This window comes from Heterodontus francisci, unplaced genomic scaffold (genome assembly GCF_036365525.1).
Source record: "Heterodontus francisci isolate sHetFra1 unplaced genomic scaffold, sHetFra1.hap1 HAP1_SCAFFOLD_745, whole genome shotgun sequence".
Lineage (NCBI taxonomy): Eukaryota > Metazoa > Chordata > Chondrichthyes > Heterodontiformes > Heterodontidae > Heterodontus > Heterodontus francisci.
In genome coordinates, this window is record NW_027141721.1 from 28,466 (window position 1) to 47,838 (window position 19,373).

The 19,373-nt window shown below is 44.7% G+C and overlaps 1 protein-coding gene across 1 annotated transcript in view; it reads left to right on the forward strand.

Moving 5' to 3' along the window:
- Positions 1 to 7,946: 7,946 nt before the first annotated feature.
- LOC137364494 (uncharacterized) overlaps positions 7,947 to 19,373 on the forward strand; it is a 99,442-nt gene continuing 88,015 nt past the window's right edge. The window contains exon 1 of the mRNA XM_068027677.1: positions 7,947 to 8,213. The gene's annotated coding sequence lies outside the window, so the exon portion shown is untranslated. The remainder of the gene's footprint in view (positions 8,214 to 19,373) is intronic.

The following is a 19,373-nucleotide window of genomic DNA, read 5'->3' on the forward strand; positions in this document are numbered from 1 at the left end:
CTGGAAGAGGTTACAGACATAGGGAGGGTTGTAGGTGGCTGGAGGAGGTTGAGGCCATTTTTTAAAACTCCTTCATGGGATGTGGATATCGCTGACAAGGCCAGCATTTGTTACCCATCCCTAGTTGCCCTTGACAACTGAGTGTCTATTTTAGAAAGCAGTTAAGAGTAAAGCAAAATAGTTAATAGGTAGAATGAGGTAGAAGTCGTGTTTCAGTTATACAGAGCCTTGGTTACACCACATCTGGAGTTCCTCTGAGCATTTATGGGCACCAGACATTAGGAAGGATATGTTGGTCTTGGGGGAAGTGTAGTGGACTTTAAAAAGACTGATACTTGGACGCCAAGGGTTAAATTGCAAGGAAATATTACACATTTCATATTCTTTGGAAATGAGAAGGTTAAAGGGTGGTTTGATCAAAGTTTTCAAGATATTAAGGGGAATACATGATGTAGATAGAGAGAAACGATCTCCATTGGTTGGGCAGTCTAGATCTGCGGGGCAGAGTTTAAGAATTAGAGCCAGAACTTTTCAGGCGTGAAATTAGAAAACATCTTTTCACATAAAGGATGGTAGAAGTTTGGAACTCTCTTCTGCTGGAAAAAATCGTCAATTTTAAGTCTCAAATTGATAGATTTTTGTTAACCACAGCTATTGAGGGATGATGGGGCAATGGGGGTGGATGGAGTTAGGTCACAGATCAGTCATGATCGTATTGATTGGCAGAGCAGACTCGAGGGGCCGAATGGCCTACTCCTGCTCCTGTGTACCGATGATCTTATGTTCCTGTAACTTCTATTTCAACATAGAGTCAGCATTCTGCTCCAGCTAGAATGTCCCAAATTCTGACAACTCAGAGTGAAAAGGAATCTAGTAATTGTCCTTGTCGATCTTTTGTCAATGATTTTAAATATCTGACCTTTGTTTATTGACCCACCCACCAGAGGAAATAATTTCCCCTTCAAATATTTGTCCAGTCGCCCTTTGAAAGTTACTATTGAGTCTGTTTGCACCACCCTTTCAGGCAGCGCATTCCAGATAACAACACACCGCATAATTGTTTTATTCTTCATATCACCCCTGTTTATTTTGTCAATTACCTCAACTCTGTGTCCTTTGTTTACCAACGCTTCGAGCATTGGAAATTGTTTCTGAGCATGTACTGTGTCCAAAACCTTCATTGCTTTGGACACCTCTGTCAAATCCCCCCTAAACTTTCTCTGCTCTAGTCTCTAGACGCAACTGAAGACCCTCATCGCTGGAACCAGTCGAATAAATCATTCGTGCAACCACTCTAAGGCCTTGACATCCATCCTAACATGTGACACCCACAATTCTCCAGCTGGGACCAAACCAGCGATTCATCGAGGTTCAGCTTAACTCCCTTGCTCAACTCCTCGTCAATCCTTCATCAACGAAGGTGATTTCCAGCTTCCTCAACTCTTCATTCTAAATCTCTTGATCGTCACGTATTTGTCCCTGTACCTCACTCCTATCATCAACTCGTATTACGCCAATTTAGCCACATTAGGGACTGGATTAGACCATTCAACCTCTGATATCCAAGGTACTCATCACATGTCGATTTCCACATGCACAATACGTCTCTCGTTCATTTCAGGAAATATTCCATATGGGGCTCGGAAGTAATGCATGGAGTCTGAACACGAATACAAGGTGTATGTTTATATATAAGGTCCTCAGATCCACAACTAGGTTTGAATAATTTTAAATTTCAACCAGACATCCCTCTGATTCCACTTTCCTTTAAAGAGCTAATTCGATTCTATCTCACTTACCTGAAACCATGAGTTTTAAACTGCCCCCAAAAGTATAACCATCGTTGCCTGACTCAATGTTATACTGTTGTAACACAACTTGCGTTTCTTCAACTCGATACACAATAGTTAATGAACATAGTTGGAACATTTTGTATTGTGTTATATTCATTATTCCACCCTATTGCTCTTTATCTTATATTCTGCTGCAATTGATCTCCTCATCTCTGTCTCTTTTTTATTGTTTTAAATCTAATTTCCCATCTCCCTCCAGTTCTGTCTGCTGTTTGCTCTCCATCTGGAGTTAAGAAGAATGGGAGATGATCTTCTGGGAAATTCTAAGATTCTGAGTGCGCTTGACAGGTTAAATGCTGAGAGGATGTTCCCCTGCAGAATTAAAGGGCACAGTTTCAGAATGAGGGGTCGCTCATTTAGGACGGAGTGGAGCAGGAATGTCTTCTATCAGGGAGTCGTGAATCTTTGGAATTCCCTCCTCCACAGCCCTGTGGAGACTGAGTCCGTGAATGCATTCAAGACTGAGATAGAGAGCGGAGCCAAGGATTATGGAGAACAGGTAGGAAAGAGGGATCGAGGCCAACATCAGATCAGCCATGATCTCTGGTTGCAAATTCCTCTCTCACCAGCTCTCCTCCAATCTCCTACATTTAGCTATTTACATTCTTGCTTCTTCAATGCAATGCTTACTCTTTTGCCTGTTTTCACATTCTCTCTCCTTTCTTTAAATTGAAGAGAGTAAACTAGTCGACGTTTTCAATGCTAGTAAGAGACGTATTTTGACTAACATCTCACTTACCCAGGACAGTTAATTTAGTGCCATCTCCAAAATACATAGGTTGAATACCCCCTGCTCCCACATCATCACCTCACATCACAAAAACATTCCCCAACTCTCTTCTGGAAGAAAAGAAATTCACTGCCCCATTCCTTAATATTTGATAGTGGCCTCTGGTTAACGCAAGCTAACTGTAAGTTAATGTAAACTCGTGGACTAACCAGGCAGTTTGCAGTTATAACTCTCAGAATTCCCAAGACTGTCTGCCCCGTCCACATGTGTACCTGTTAGTCAGTTATCCACCGTGGCAGTCCTGACAATAGGAGATTTTCTGCAAGTCCCTCCCAATTATTCATTCAATCCTTCTTGCAAGATGTTTACAGGTGACCCTTGCTTCATTGAAAACAAAGAAACTGAACTCACCCAAAATCGTCAACGTGGACCCTTCCCCAAAATGTAGCAGGTTGGTATACCCGCCCGCACTGCACTAAACAACAATACCAAAATACAACGATGGGTAGACTGATGTCTGGACAAACAAATAGACAGATAGATGGACAAACAGACAGACAGATGGATCCACAGTCCAACAAATAGATAGGTACATTGATAGATAAAGAAATAGAAAGACTTACAGATGAAAAGATGTATTTACATATACAAATATATACATGTGCAAACATAATCTTACCTAAAACAGTGAGTTTAGTCCCAGCTCCGAAATAATAAATGTCACCAGAGCACAATGATAAACTCATGTATTAAAACATCACCTGTCTTTGAGTCCTTTCCCGAAGTAGCCCCTCATAATAAGGGAGAACCGACAAGTATAAGGAAAATTTGTCCATAGGAACATAGCAACTGGGGAACAGGAGTTGACCATTCAGCCCTTCGTGCTTATTCCGACATTTAATTAGATTATAAATCATTTGTACCATAACCCCATCGACCTGCCTTCCTGGTTCCATAACCTTTAGCATCTTTGCCGATCAAAAAATAATCAACCACACATTTGAAATTTTCAATTGACCCCCTCAGCTTTCTGTGGGAGAGATTTCTGGATTCCACGGTGCATTTTGTAAACAGGTCCTTCTTGACATCACTCCTGAATGGTCTAGCTATCAGTGTAAGGTTTTGCTCTCTTGTTCTGGACCCGTCACACCAGAGGAAATATCAGATCCTATCATTATCTTAAACACATCAATTGGATCACTCCTGAATCTCCAATTCTCAATTTACTGCAATCCTACTTTAAACAACACATCGTCATAAATTAAATTATTTTAATACCGGTATTATCCTGGTGAATGAGGAAAGGTCATGAGGCCCTTGACACCTCATTGTCCACTGGATATGGACAGCTCACCAGTTCGATTAGTAACTTGAAAATAGTGTGTCTCAAAACAGTTTCATCCATTGCCACTCGAGGCCAAGAGGGAATATTTCGAATTGCATAGAATTTACAACACACAAACAGGCCATTCAGCCCATCTGCTCCATACCAGTGTTTACACTCCACTTGAGACTCCTCTCATCCCCTTCATTTAATCCAATTTTTTTTATCCAATCTACTTTTTTAAACCCACTCCTTGTGGTAGTGAGTTCCACATTCGCACCACTGTCTGGGTAAAGAAATTTCTCCTGAATTCCCTTTTGAATTTATTACTGAGTGTCTGACATTTATGCTCTCCCCGTTCTGGTCTCCCCACAAGTGGAAAAAACTTCGGTGTGTCTACCCTATCGAAACCCCTTTCAAAATCGTACAGACCTCTACCAGGTCACCCCTCAAACTTTACTGCTCTCGAGAAAGGAGTTCCAGTCTGTCCGACCTTCCCCAATAGTTACAACGTCCCAGTTTGGGCAGCACAGCTGTTAATCTGTTTTGTTTTACCTTATCCAGAGCCTCTACATCATTTATTTTATAATATGCAGACCAGAACTGCATACTGAACGATGCAATCTGACATTTTTCGTTCTATGTCTGTGTCCTCTTGTTTTGCTCTCACAAGCGCAATCATTCTATTTGTATCTACATTACTGTTTGTTCTGTTTATTTTCGCGACCCTCCCTTATGTATCTACTCAAAACCCTTCCCTGCAGTGAAACGAATTCGGCAGTTGTAGGTCTCCCCTTGTAAGCTGAAGAATTGAAATTAATTCACCAAATTTCTATATTTTCACCCCCTCGACCACCCCACGTGAATTCCCAAATTGAATCAACTTTTCCAGTGTTAGGAATGCATTCACTCACCTAAAACCACCAGTTTGGTCCCATCTCCGAAATATGCTTCGTAATTGGAACACACTGGTATGGGGCTGTCACAAAATCCCCTTCAATCCCTCTGGATTGTTAAGTCTGTTCCACTGAAGTTACTATTATGTCAATGACCGTAAAGGTCGGTGGAACATGGGGACAGAAGGTGACCGTTCAGCCCTTTGATCAGTTCGATCAAGGTTGATCTGAATCTTAACTCCATCAATCCGCCTTGGTTCTGTAACCCTCAATACTTTTGTTTTACACAGCTCTATGAATCTTGGATTTGTATTTATCAATTGATCCTCAGTCTCAACTGATTGTTTTTTATGGGGTCGGGGTGGAATCCATCATTTCCACTAACCTTTGCATGAAGAAGTGCTTCCTGATATCATCCCTGAATGGCAATAATTTAAACTGTTCTGGACTCCCCCCAACCTGAGGAAGCAGTTTCTCTCTCTATCTATCCAACACCTCAAACCCCTCCATGATATCAGCCCTTAAAATTCTATATTCGAGGGACTGTCAGCTTCGTCTGAGTAACCAGTCCTCATGAGTTAACCCTTTAATGTATCTAATATCTGAACATTACTCCTGGTGATTTTTTAACTGGACATAGATTCTGATCGATTGGAGGAACAGAAATACATAGTCGCCTTACCCAACACTGTCAACTTGGTCCCATCGCTGAAGTAAGCTATCTCTGCTGCACGGTGCTCTAAACTCAGTCATGAACAGACCCGGGAGATGTTCCCCTTGTAACTGAACGAGCCAGGACGGGGTGGTTTACAGACGAGGGTCACATTGGACTGGTCTTTGCAAACCAGAAAGAAGGGCCAGTGTCATCAGCCTGACTTTTTAAACCGCCCGCGGAGGGTTGGGGGGGAACAAGCTTGGAATGCAAACAGCTGGACATGAAGGGAGTGGGAAAAAAACGTCCCTTTTTCTTACCTAACACCGTCAGTTTGGTGCCGGTCCCGAAGTTGAGTGGTGCGTTGTTAGCACGTCAGCAGATCTCGTTACATCAACCCGGTCGGAAACTGATTGCTAAAACTGACCTGCTCAGCATTTCGGAAGCACTGGTCAAGATTATCAGGACGTACAAAGCAGCTTACAGCCAATGAAGCAGTTTGTTTATGAAGTGGTCACCACAGGGAGACACAGCAACTGATATTGTACCAAGAAAGTCCCATCAAACAATAGTGAGATTAATGAGCAGATCATTGTTTGTGATGTTGGTTGAGGGATCAATATTGGTCCCAGGACACCAGGGTGGGGTTTAAAGGTTAAAGAGTTACCAGTTTCCACACAAATGACACACAGTTATTCTCTTTTCCAGAGGAATATTCTAACTTATAAGGCTGGACCATTCTGAGACATCTTTATGATGAAAAGGGCCCAGTTCCCGCCATAATCCTGGGCCATGTTGACTCGTTCACTCTGTTGTCACTGCTCTTCTGCTGATCCTCCACCAGGTGTGTAGAGCGAGGTTTTTGTACGGAGGTTGCATTGGATTTTATCACCGTGTCCCTGTTGTCCCCACAGTGATAGACACTCATACAAAAAAGAGGAACGCGAAATTTACAAGTCCCCGCCGCTTAAACGGCTCCCGAGGCTTTCACCTGGTGACGGCAGTTGAGATTGAGGTGCTGAAATTTAGTTAGACCTTTGTAGCACAATTAAAGGGCATTCAGCCCCTCTCAAATCTGTTTCACATGAACAGGAGGAGGACATTCAACCCCTCTCCAGTCTGTTACACAGGAACAGGAGGAGGACATTCAACCCCTCTCCAGTCTGTTACACAGGAACAGAAGGAGGATATTCAGCCCTTCTCGAGCTTGCTACACAGGAACAGGAGGAGGACATTCAGCACCTCTCCAGTCTGCTACACAGGAACAGGAGGAGGACATTCAGCCCCTCTAGAGCCTGTTACACAGGAACAGGAGGAGGACATTCCGCCCCTCTCGAGCCTGTTACACAGGAACAGGAGGCGGACATTCAGCACCTCTCCAGTCTGTTACACAGGAACAGGAGGAGCACATTCAACCCCTCTCCAGTCTGTTACACAGGAACAGGAGGAGGACATTCAGCCCCTCTCCAGTCTGTTACACAGGAACAGGAGGAGGACATTCAGCCCCTCTCCAGTGTGTTACACAGGAACAGAAGGAGGACATTCGGCCCCTCTCGAGCCTGTTACACAAGAACAGGAGGAGGACATTCAGCCCCTCTCGAGCCTGTTACACAGGAACAGGAGGAGGACATTCAGCCCCTCTCGAGCCTGTTACACAGGAACAGGAGGAGGTCATTCAGCCCCTCTCCAGTCTGTTACACAGGAACAGGAGGAGGACTTTCAGCCCCGCTCGAGCTTGTTACACAGGAAAAGGAGGAGGACTTTCAGACCCTCTCCAGTCTATTACACAGGAACAGGAGGAGGACATTCAGCCCCGCTAGAGCCTGTTACACAGAAACAGGAGGAGGACATTCAGCCCCTCTCCAGTCTGTTACACGGGAACAGCAGGAGGACATTCAGCCACTCTCGAGTCTGTTACACAGGAACAGGAGCGGGACAATCAGGCCCTTTGCAGTCTGTTACACAGGAACAGGAGGAGGACATTCAGCCCCTCTTGAATCTGTTACACCGGAACAGGAGGAGGCCATTCAGCCACTCTCGAGCCTTCCTTTCTTCCTTTCTTTCTTTCTTTCTTTCTTTCTTTCTTTCTTTCTTTCTTTCTTTCTTTCTTTCTTTCTTTCTTTCTTTCTTTCTTTATTTCTTTCTTTCTTTCTTTCTTTCTTTCTTTCTATCTTTCTTTCTTTCTTTCTTTCTTTCTTTCTTTCTTTCTTTCTTTCTTTCTTTCTTTCTTTCTTTCTCACTTTCTTTCTTTCTCTCTTATTTTCTTTCTGTCCCTCTCAATTCACCCCTTATCCCAATCCCTGCCTCCGTTCCTTACCCTTTTCTTTACCTGCATTTTCCCTCCACAACCTGCAGGATCTCAGGAAGCACCGGCTACGGGTCCTCAAACAGAACACTCTTAATGTATACAGTAAATCGTGCACACTGCAATCTCTTAACCTATCACTCAGACAGTCCCAGGTCTGCCAAACCAGGGGTGTGCAAGTTCCCAGGTGTTCTGTTGCGGTGCTGTTATCATTTCAGCTGATCTGTCTGCACACCAACACCCAAAGCCCATGCACCTGGTCCTCAACTCTAACATTAAGGGTTTTACTCTTTTGTTCGGTTCTTATGCTGTTTGCTCTTCAGATGAAGGTAACGCGAGGTTCTGGGTTGAAGAGGTTCAACAAATGTCTAACAATAAAGGCGGACGTTGAATGAAGGATTGGGATATGGACACAAAACATTTTCAAAGAAAGGCGATTATGGAGTCATCAAAGTAAGTACATTTCCCTTTGTCCTTTTGCAAACATGGCACAAAGTAGGAATCCATTGCTGCTTCTAAATGTTCCCTGGACATTATAGAGCGATGAGAAGTCATGTTAAACTTGTATAGAATCTAGCTTAGACCACAGTTGGAACACTTTTCCCAGTTCTGGTATTCATTTTAAAGAGCTATAGAGATACAGGAGAAGGGGCAAAAAAATAATGACAAGGATGATATCAGAACTGAGAGGTTATAATTATCAGGAAGGGCTGTGAAGAGAAGGCTGAGGGGGTGATCTGATGGAGGGATTTAAGATTATGAAAGAGTTTTTGATAGGGTCGACGTGCAAAAGATGTTTTCACTTGTGGGGGAGTCAGGAACTCCGAACCATCAATAGAAAGATAGTCACTAATAAATAAAATCGGGAATTCAGGAGAAACTTCTTTACCCAGAGAGTGGGAGGATGTAAGGAGTGGGATAAGGCGAATAGCGGAGATGTATTCAAGAGGGAATTTGGATAAACAAATGGGGGTGGGGGAGATTTGGAAGGATCTACTGATGGGGTGAGATGAAGACGGGAGCGAGGAAGCTCGTGTGGAGGATGAACGCCAGCATGAATGTGTTGGGCCGAATGGCCTGTTTCTTTGCGATTTGCCTCAGGACACAGTCCAAGGGATAAAGTGTGTCTCACCTGAGAAGGCAGACAAGCCGCTGGTTTAAAATCTCAGGTGCAAATTCAGCACTCCCTCTGTACTGACCCTCTGAGAGTGCAGCACTCCCACAGTACTGACCCTCGGACAGTGCAGCACTTCCTCAGTACTGACCCTCTGACAGTGCAGCACTCCCTCAGTACTGACCCTCTGACAGTGCAGCACTCCCTCAGTACTGACCCTCTGACAGTGCAGCACTCCCTCAGTTCGGACCATCTGAGAGTGCAGCACTCCCTCAGTACTGCCCCTCTGACAGTGCAGCACTCCCTCAGTACTGACACTCTGACAGAGCAGCACTCCCTCAGTACTGACCCTCTGACAGTGCTGCAATCCCTCAGTACAGACACTCTGACATGCAGCACTCCCTCAGTACAGACACTCTGCCAGTGCAGTGCTCCCTCAGTACTGACCCTCTGACAGTGCAGCATTACCTCAGTACTAACCCTCTGACAGTGCAGCACTCCCTCAGTACTGACACTCTGACATGCAGCACTCCCTCAGTACTGACCCTCGGACAGTGCAGCACTCCCTCAGTGCTGACCATCTGATGGTGCGGCACTCCCTCAGTACTGACGCTCCAACAGTGCAGCACTCCCTCAGTGCTGACCCTCTGACAGTGCAGCACTCCCTCAGTACTGACCCTCCAACAATGCAGCAAACCTCAGTACTGAATTAACGAAATTGGCTGCATTGGCGATCGATGGGCGGTAGGTGGCGCTATTGCACCACTAATCCTGATCATTTCTCGGCCGTTCCTTCCTCTGACAGCGACCTCAGGTCTGCCATTCCCTCCCAAAGCCCCTCCACATCTCTCTCCTCCAAATCTTCCCAGCTTTGGCCCACACCTCCTAACAATTTCTGCTGTAACTCTGTGTCAAATAATTGGCAGATTTACGCTCTTCGGGCCGTTTATCTCGGGACGGTGAAGTCGGTATATAAATGCAAATTGCAGCTGTTTAATTACACGCTCGTGCTGACCTGTGAACAGGAGGTTTGGGACTTGGAACATGTCTTCCAGAAACGGACTCTGTCGGCAGTTTCGCTTGACGTTTCTTCCACGAGGGGAGACGAATTAAACTCTGCATTCACAGAAAATTTGATTCGAATTTGTCACGACCGGGATTTCGCGTCCTGTTGCTATAGTTTTCAGCACTTGTATGTTGTCGCTTGATATAACGTCCTCTTAAAATCTATCACCATCCTCCTCACGGTTCACAATGCTGCAAAGTTTGCAAATGTGCCCTGCACACCCAAGTCTATGTTATTAATATCGATCAAGACAAGCAGTGGTCCCTGGAGAACCCCACTATAGACCTTCCTTCAGACTGAACACCAACTGTTTACCACTACTCTGTTCCATGTTGCTTTGTATCCATGTTGCTAATGCCCCTTTTATTGCATGGGCTTTATCTTTGCTGACAAGCCTGTTATGTAGTACTTTATCAAACGCTTTTTTTGAAGTTCATGTACACCACATCAACAGCAATACCCTCATTAACCCTCTCTGTTACCTCATCAAAAAATGTGTATCCGACTCTTGGTTTCCTGATTAGTCTACAGAGTGCTGGTTGTTTCAAAAGGCCATGCAGTATTCATCATCTCTACAGATGGGAGAACCTCAAAGCATCTTGTATGACTGACCACTTCCTCTGATGTGTCTTTATATATCAGACGTGGTTTAGTGGGGAGCACCTCGGCACTGAGTCAGAGGTTTGTGGGTTTAAGTCCCCGGACCGAGATTTAAGCATACAATCGAGGCTGACACCCCCAGTGCAGGACAGAGGAAGTGCTGCACCGTGTGGAGGTGTAGCACCGAGGTACTCTCTTTATTTTGGCTGAGATGTTAAAACGAGGTCCCGACTGCAGATGGGAAGAATGCCATAGCCACTATTTCGGAGAATAACAGGGGCATTCTCGAGGGTTATCTGGGGCAATAGACATCCCTGAACCAACTTTACTAAAACAGATTATCTGGTCATTCTCAGTTTCCACCAGGAGATGGCGCAGTTCTCCATAGAACTCGTGGCTGCAAATAGAATTCGAGCAGATGTCAGACAATGAATTTCCATTCAGCGAGTGATCGCGCCCTCTAGCGGCCGCAGAGGGAATACGATGAAGTCTGAATAATTTTCATCACCATTCACCATTTGGATCATTCTTCTGGCGTTACCGAGTCGCAGCCGGAGTGTGATCAATGCTACCTACTTCCAGTGAGATGTAGGATTATTTATTGCCATGTGCAAAGATGACCAGATGGTGACAAGTGGAGCGAAACTCCCCCCCTCCCCCACCCACCCCTCCGCTACCAGTATTGGATCCAAGATGCATCAGTTGGAATTCATTCCTGGTTATGTGCATTCACCTCACATTGAAATTTCGAGACAGGGTGCCGACCGGGAGTTTTATAACGCTGCTCGATATTGGACCCTGCAAGTAAAGGGTTACTATCTTGTTGGCACGTGGAAAAGACTTCTGATCTGCGTCCCTGCAATTTTGCTTCAATCCTCAGAGAACACATCAGCTAAGGAACTCACTTTCGACTCCACTGGCATAATGGAGGTTGGAAATGTGCACAGCATCTCGAATCCGTAAAGGCTGGAGGACATCTGACCGTCAGGAGCCCATTAAAAGTCTTCCACTTCATAAAAGCTAAAGAAAAGAAATGACGGAATGTTGTAGATTTCGGGAACTCCAGTCCAATCTGAAAATATCTGGGTCTGTAGTAAAAGTAGTCGAGCAACAGGGTGAGTAATTTCAATAACAACATTCTTCCCATTATTGATATTGCAAGAGGGACCCGTGTATATGAATGAGAGCAATTTTACATCAATGTACAACAAGGAATTAGGAAGGCGAGTAACATGTTAGCTTTTATTGTAAGGCGTTTGAAACACAAGAGTAAGGAAATCTTTCTGCAGCTAGTTGGGACTTTGGTAACAAAACAAATATAGTGTTGTGTCGAGTGTTGCTCTCCTTATCTACGGAAGCATGTATTTGCCTTAGAGGAGGTTGCAACGAAGGTTCACTCAATTGGTTCCAAGGAGGAGAAGGCTGCCCAATGAGGAGAAATTGAGTCGAATGGGCTGTTATTCTCTGGAAGAATCAGAGGTGATCCATTTGAAACGTACAAAATTATGAGAGTGTTTGACAGGGTACACACTGAGAGGCTGCTTCCCCCCTGGCTGGAGAACCTAGAAATAAGGGGAAGAAGCTTCAGGATAAGGGGTCCATCTACAACACTTAGATGAGGAGGAATGTCTTCACTCAGAGGGTTATGACTCTTTGGAATTCAGAGAGCTGTGGAATTCTCAGTCATTGAGAAAATTGAAGACATGAGATCCATAGATTTTAGGCACCAAGGGAATCCAGGGATGTAGGAATATGGCGGGAAAGTGGAGTGAAGGTAGCAGATCTTCAAGATCTTCATTATGTGGAGGAGCAGACACGGCGGGCCGAATGGCTTACTCCTGCTCCTATTTTCTAATGTTCTGATGTAAGTGGTTCCTGCGCGTTTGCAGTGTCAGATCATTGTGTCATCACAGCACATACGGTCTAAAATATTATCTTTCTCTTCCGGTCTAACCCGTGTTTCACTTGACCATGAAGTCACGTCATGGCAAACCCTGAAGCCAGTTACAGGCCAAACCAGATCTTGATAAGGGAAGTTTGTCGATTTCAGTGCAATTTCCAGGCGATCGGAAAGAATTATAATCAGAGCAGAGAAGGTTAAGGGACCCAGCGGAAGGTGGTGTTGGAAATCAGGAAGGATTTTGATAAATTGAACAGGGAGAAGCTGTTTTCTGAGGCAGGAAGGTCGCTAACCAGGGAGGCGCTGATTTAGGGTCAGTGGCAAAAGAACCAGAAGCGGGACGAGGAGAAAGATTCTGAGTGGGACGGGTATTATCGATCTTGAACGCATCGCCTGAAACGGCAGTGGAATGGGATTCCGCTTTCAAAAGGGAATTGGATAGATCCTTGGAGCAGAAGATTTCCAGGGCTAGGGCAAAAGGGCAGGAGAGTGGGACTAACTGGATAGATTTTTCACAAAAGCAAGCAGAGACGGGATGATCTCCTTTGTGTTGAATCTTTCTGTGATGCTATAATGTGTACAGATCAGAAAGGAACAACTTGACATCATTGCCTTTATTCAATAAAAGTAAAACTATTCTCCACCCTTTGGCATATGAAGCATGACAACCAAGCTATTGGGAGACGGTGAACCTTATCTGTTATCTCTATGGGTGCATTCTCACTGCAGACCGGGTTCCAGTCAAGCAAACCCTACTTATATGGCTGTGTTGGAGTTGGAACTGCCCTGGGACAAATTCCTCCCGGTACACCAGGGAATTCTGTCAAGAGCAGGCTGGTTATCATCTCAACAGGTCAGTGTTGAAGAGGTTTAACATGACATGTGGAAGTATGTCAATGAGACACCGGTCATTCTTTATTCAATAGGGGCCCTAAGACTGTGTTTGCCTCGTGGTATTGATCCATCCATATCCAGATTTGATAGATTTCCTTCAGTGAGGAACATTTTGGGATTAAGTTGAGACATGACATGTGACAAGAGTTGCCTGCTTGGGAGGAACAGGGACTTTGGGCCTGACATTTTGGTGCTTTCCACACCTCATGCCTGGGCCCTGTTGTAGATCAAGTAACCGCAATTGGTTTATTTCTGTTCTGTTACGGGATGTGGGCTGGCGAGGGCTACGTTTATTTCCAAGTCTAACCGCTCTTGAGCAGACTTCTTCTTGAATGCAACTGCGTGGCTGACTAGGCCCATTCCTCAGGGCAGTGAAGGGTGAACAGCATTGCTGCCGGGGTCTGGAGTTACTGAGTGTCCAGACTGGGTGAGGGAGGCAAAATTCCTTCCCCAAAGGATATCACTGAACCAGGTGGCTCTTTCCGCCAATCCAGCAGCTTTATGCTGAGCATCATTGCTGGAATACAACTACTGTTACAAAGGCTACCATCATCAACAACTACATTATTGGTCTACAAGGATACCAGAAGTTGAACGAGGTGTCCTGGTTTTTTTTTGGCATCTAGCAAATCCTGCATTCCGAAGCCTGCCTGTTTAGCTTAGTGCTGGAACCCAACACAGTTTAATTCAGAGAGTACAGAGCTGAGAGATGCCAGATAAACCTTATTCTTCAGATTCACTGTGACACCAGTGACAGCCTCATTCAACTTGATGGACCGTCCCCCAGTTGGACCAAGTTTCAGCTGAAAGACCGGCCCCAGCGCCTGGGAGTTCCTGCTGCGCCTTCGTTAGACCAAAGTACGTGAATTGAATGCAGTTATGAGACAGTGCATTCCAGGAAGGTGGGGATTGCTCTACCGAGGGATATCGGAATATAATTTCTGAAAATGAGATGGATAAGTTAGCGGTTTGTCAATAAAAAGATACTGATACGCAGATTAACCACAAGCATTATTCATGGTTGGCGCTGGACAGGTTGAGAGAGCAGTTAATAAAGCATACAGTATCCTGGGCTTTATTAAAAGAGGCAGAGAGTACAAGAGCATGGAAGTAAGTTGCACTTGTACAAGACACTAGTTCGACTTCAGCCGGAGTATTGTGTCCAGTTCTGGGAGCTGCACTTGAGGAAAGAAATGAAAGCATTGGAGAGAGTGAGGAAAAGATTCAGGAGAATGGTTCCACGGGTGAGGGACCTCTGTTATGATGATAGTTTGGAGAAGTTGGGATTGTTTTCCTTGGAGAAGAGAAGGCTGAGAGGTGATTTGATAGAGGGATTCAAAATCATGAGGTGTCGGGACAGAACAGATAGAGAGAAACTGCTCCCACTCGTGAAAGGATGGAGAATGAGAGGGCACACATTTAAACTAATTGGAAACAGAAGTAAAAGTGACATGAGGAAAACATTGTTTCACAAAGCGAATGGTTAATGTCTGGAGTGCATGCTCAGAGAGTATGGTGCAGGCAGGTGCAATCGGGGCATTCAAAATGGAATTATGAAAAGGAAGAATGTGCAGGGTTACGGGTAGAAGGCGAGGGAATGGGACTGAGTGAATTGCTCATTCGGAGGGCCGGTTCAGACACAATGGGTCGAATTGCCTTCTTGTGTACTGTTCCAATTTTCTGATTCTGTGATTAGGAATATCGATGATAAGTGGCAGTAACTTGATTGCTAACCTGATGATCAAGGTTGGGTAAAATTTGTGATAAACACAACAATGTTCAGTTTAAATGGTACAGGGTGATATTCTAAGATAATAAGATGTATCTATCCATCGGGACTTTGATAGCTCTATCTTTCAGCAGAACCAAGCCATCTATTTATCACTTTAAGAGCTGCTTGCAAGCTGTAAGATACAGATGCAGACTCACACAGACAACACCAGCACAGACGAAGAGATTTTTCTTTTAACTTGTTGAGTTATTCTGATCAGGAATGCGATGCCTGAAAGGATGGAGCAAGCAGATTCAACAGTAACTTAGAAAGGAGATTGGGAAATATATTTGAACAGGAAATATCTACACTCTGAAAGTTGATGGAAAACTCTGCAAAGTTTCATCAATGAACAGCTGTCTTTATGAACTCTGCTTACTTGAGTTTTCCTCTCGAACACTCACAGTATAAGAGGGTGGTATGTTTTTGACCCAGCCCTGCACCTGTTTGAATCACTGTGATCACTAGCAGCACAGTAATACACCGCCCTGTCAGTCTGATCCACCCTCAGTATTTTCAGGCTGCAGGTTTTAAGATCGGGTCTGGTGACCTTAAATCTCTCCTTGAAACCCTCTTCAGGGCTGGTATCAGAGGTGCCAATCGAGGTCACTATGAGCAGTAACCCTGCTCCGCTCTGCTGGCGATACCAGTACATGTAACTGTCGCTGGTGTCATTCTGGAAACAGTGCATTTCCACCGTTTTCCCCTCTGCGACCGTCAGCCGGTTCCCCCACTGGGTAACGAGAGTGCTCCTGGACCGGGCTGTGGAGGAACATGAGAAACAGATCGGGTCAAAGAGAACAGACACAATAAGGAGAGAGAGAGAGATTTAATGGTAAAGCTCACGATGCACACCACAGTCGATCAGCTCGCTGCCGCCCCAGCACAGGGGTCATGTGCTGATTCCCAGAATCGCTGGGCACAACTGCAGCGGTGCTAAATAACGACACTTGTCCTCAACAGTAAAACCAAACCAGTAAATCTCTAACTGATTGGAGCCCTTCGATATCAACAGGAATTGTGTCTCAAAGCTGATTAACTGGGGCCTGAATTTCCCTCCAAGTAGGAGCAGTAACCTGGGAGCAGCAGAAACAGTAGATGGAGGTAAACAGGACACAGCATGATGCAGGAATGTGAACCCTTCTTTCAACCTTCCAGCTTGGTCCAGCTCTTATGCACACTGCAGTCCTATTGGTGCACAGCCTGCTTTTGTGATGCAGTGCGGAAGTGACGTCATTGCAAGGGCAACCAATAGAACCTTCCTTGTGTATCCAACAAAGCAGATGGTTCTTTCACCTGTGTGGATGTAGGAATTAGAATGACACAAGATTGACTTGCAAAGTCCCATCTATTGCAGGGTTTGGGGATATGCATAACGATTGGAATGGTTGACATATATACCAACTTGATTGAATTTTTCGTGGCGGTGACTTGATGTGTAGATAAGGGTCAAGCAGTTGATATAGTCTACATGGCTTTTGATAAAGTCCCGCATGGGAGATTGGTTAGGAAGGTCAGAGCCCATGGGATCCAGGGCAGTTTGGGAAAATGGATTCAAAATTGGTTTCTTCGCAGGAGGCAGAGGGTGATGGTCGAGGGTTTTTTTTCTGAGTGGAATCCTGTGAACAGTGGTGTACCACAGGGATCAGTGCTGGGACCCTTGCTGTTTGTGGTGTACATTAATGAATGAAGTGTGAATATAGGAGGTATGTTACGTAAGTTCGCAGATGACACAAAAATTGGTGGTGTCGCAAACAGTGAGGAGGAAAGCCTTAGATTACAGGACAATATAGATGGGCTGGTCGGATGGGCAGAGCAGTGGCAAATGGAGTTTAATCCTGGGAATTGTGAGGTGATGCATTTTGGGAGGACTAACAAGGCAAGGGAATATCCAATGGATGGTAGGACCCTAGGAAGTACAGGGTGTCAGATGGATCTTTGTGTACTTGTCCATAGATCACTGAAGGCAGCAGCACAGGTAGATAAGGTGGTTAGGAAGGTATATGCGATACTTGCCTTTATCAACCGAGGTATAGAATATAAGAACAGGGAGGTTATGATGGAGCTGTATAAAACACTAGTTAGGCCACATCTGGAGTACTGTGTACAGTTCTGGGCACCACACTATAGGAAGGATGTGATTGCACTGGAGAGGGTGCAGAGGAGATTCACCAGGATGTTGCCTGGGATGGAGCATTTCAGCTGTGAAGAGAGACGGAAAACACTATGGTCGTTTTCCTCAGAGCAGAGCATTCTGAGGGGTTACATTATTGTGTTTTTTGAAATTATGCGGGGTACTGATAGGTTAGTTAGGAAGACATTTATCCCGTTCTTGGAGGGGTCAATAACCAGGTGGCATAGATTTAAGGTAAGAAGCAGGAGGTTTAGAGGGGATTTCATGAAAAAATGCTTCACACAGAGGGTGGTTGGAATCTAGAACACACTGCCTGAAGAGGTGGTAGAGGCAGGAACCCTCACAACATTTCAGAAGTATTTAGATGAGAACTTGTAACGCCATAGCATACAACGCTACGGGCCACGTGCTGCAAAATTTGATTAAAATAGTCAGGTCCTTGATGGCCGGCACAGACAGGATGGGCAGAATGGCCTGCTTCTGTGCTGTGTAACTGTATGACTCTAGATGTGCTTTATAGAGAGATATCTCACCTGAAGTGATTGTAGAAACTCCTGGGGGAGACCTCATTTCACCGCTCGGAATCTCAGGAGTGCAGTGAGCAGACAGTCAAACAAGGCGTCCCCTTATAAAGATTTCCAATCACAGGACAGCACTTTTAGTAATGTAGAAACTGGGACTGTTCTCCGGAGAGCAGAGAAGGTTAAGAGGAGATTTGATAGTGAGGTTCAAAATCAGGAAGGGTTTAGACAGAGTAAATAAGGAGAAACTGTTTGCAGTGGCAGAAGGGTCGGTAAAGAGAGGACAAGAATTAAAGGATTCACAAAAGAGGAAGAGGGAAGATTAGGAGTTTTTTCTTTAACTTGGTGAGTTATTCTGATCAGGAATGCACTGCCTGAAAGGATGGAGGAAGCAGATTCAACAGTCACTTTCAAAAGAGATTAGGATGTATATTTGAACAGGAAATATCTGCCACCCATTGAGGATAGTGTGTAGAGTGGGATGAAACAAGTAGATCTTTCAAAATGTTGGCACAGGAACAATGGGCCGAATAGCCTCCTCTGCCCTCTATGATTTTCAACTTATCTGGAGATTATTTCCTCTGCTTTGGAAAGTACTGAAATGAGTCTTTGGATATTGAACTGTCACTCAGGGAGCACTTAGAATCTATTGGAATATCCCACACTCTGCTGGGTTTGGAAAACTTCTCAAAGCTCCATCCATGAACGGTTGACTTTATGATCTCTCCTGGAAAGTATAAACAGGATTGGACCAAGTCAGCATGGGTTTGCGAAAGGGAAATCATGCTGAACAAATCTACTGCAGTTGTTTGAGGACTTAACAAGTAGAATAGATAAGGGAGAACCAGTGGATCTGGTGCATTTGGATTTTCAAAAAGCTTTTAATAAGGTCCCACATAAGAGGTAAGCATGCAAAATTAAAGCACATGGGATTGGGGGCAATATACTGGCATGGATTGAAAATTGGTTGACAGACATGAAACAGAGAGTAGGAATAAACGGGTCTTTTTTCCAGGAAGCAGACAGTGACCAGTGGGATATCACAGGGATCAGTGCTTGGGCCCCAGCTATTCACAATATATATTAATGACTTGGGTGAGGGAACTAAATGTAACATTTCCAAGTTTGCAGATGACACAAAGCTGGGGGTAATGTGAGCTGTGAGGAGGATGCAAAAAGACTCCAATATGATTTGGACAAGTTGGGTGAGTGGGCAAATGCATGGTAGATGCAGTATAATGTGGATAAATGTGAGGTTATCCACTTTGGTTGTAAAAACAGAAAGGCAAATGATTATCTGAATGGTGATCGACTGGGAAAGGGGAGGTTCAGTGAGACCTGGGGATCCTTGTACCCCAGTTGCTGAAAGCAAGCATTCAGGTGCAGAAAGCAATTAGGAAGGAGAATGGTATGTTGGCCTTCGTTGCAGGAGGATTTGAGTACAGGAGCAAGGATGTCTTACTGCAGTTATACAGAGCCTTGGTGAGATCAGATCTGGAGTATTGTGTGCAGTTTTGGTCTCATTATCTGAGAAAGGATGTTCTTGCCATGGAGGGAGTACAAATAAGATTTACTAGGCTGATTCCTGGGATGGCAGGATTGACGTATGAGGA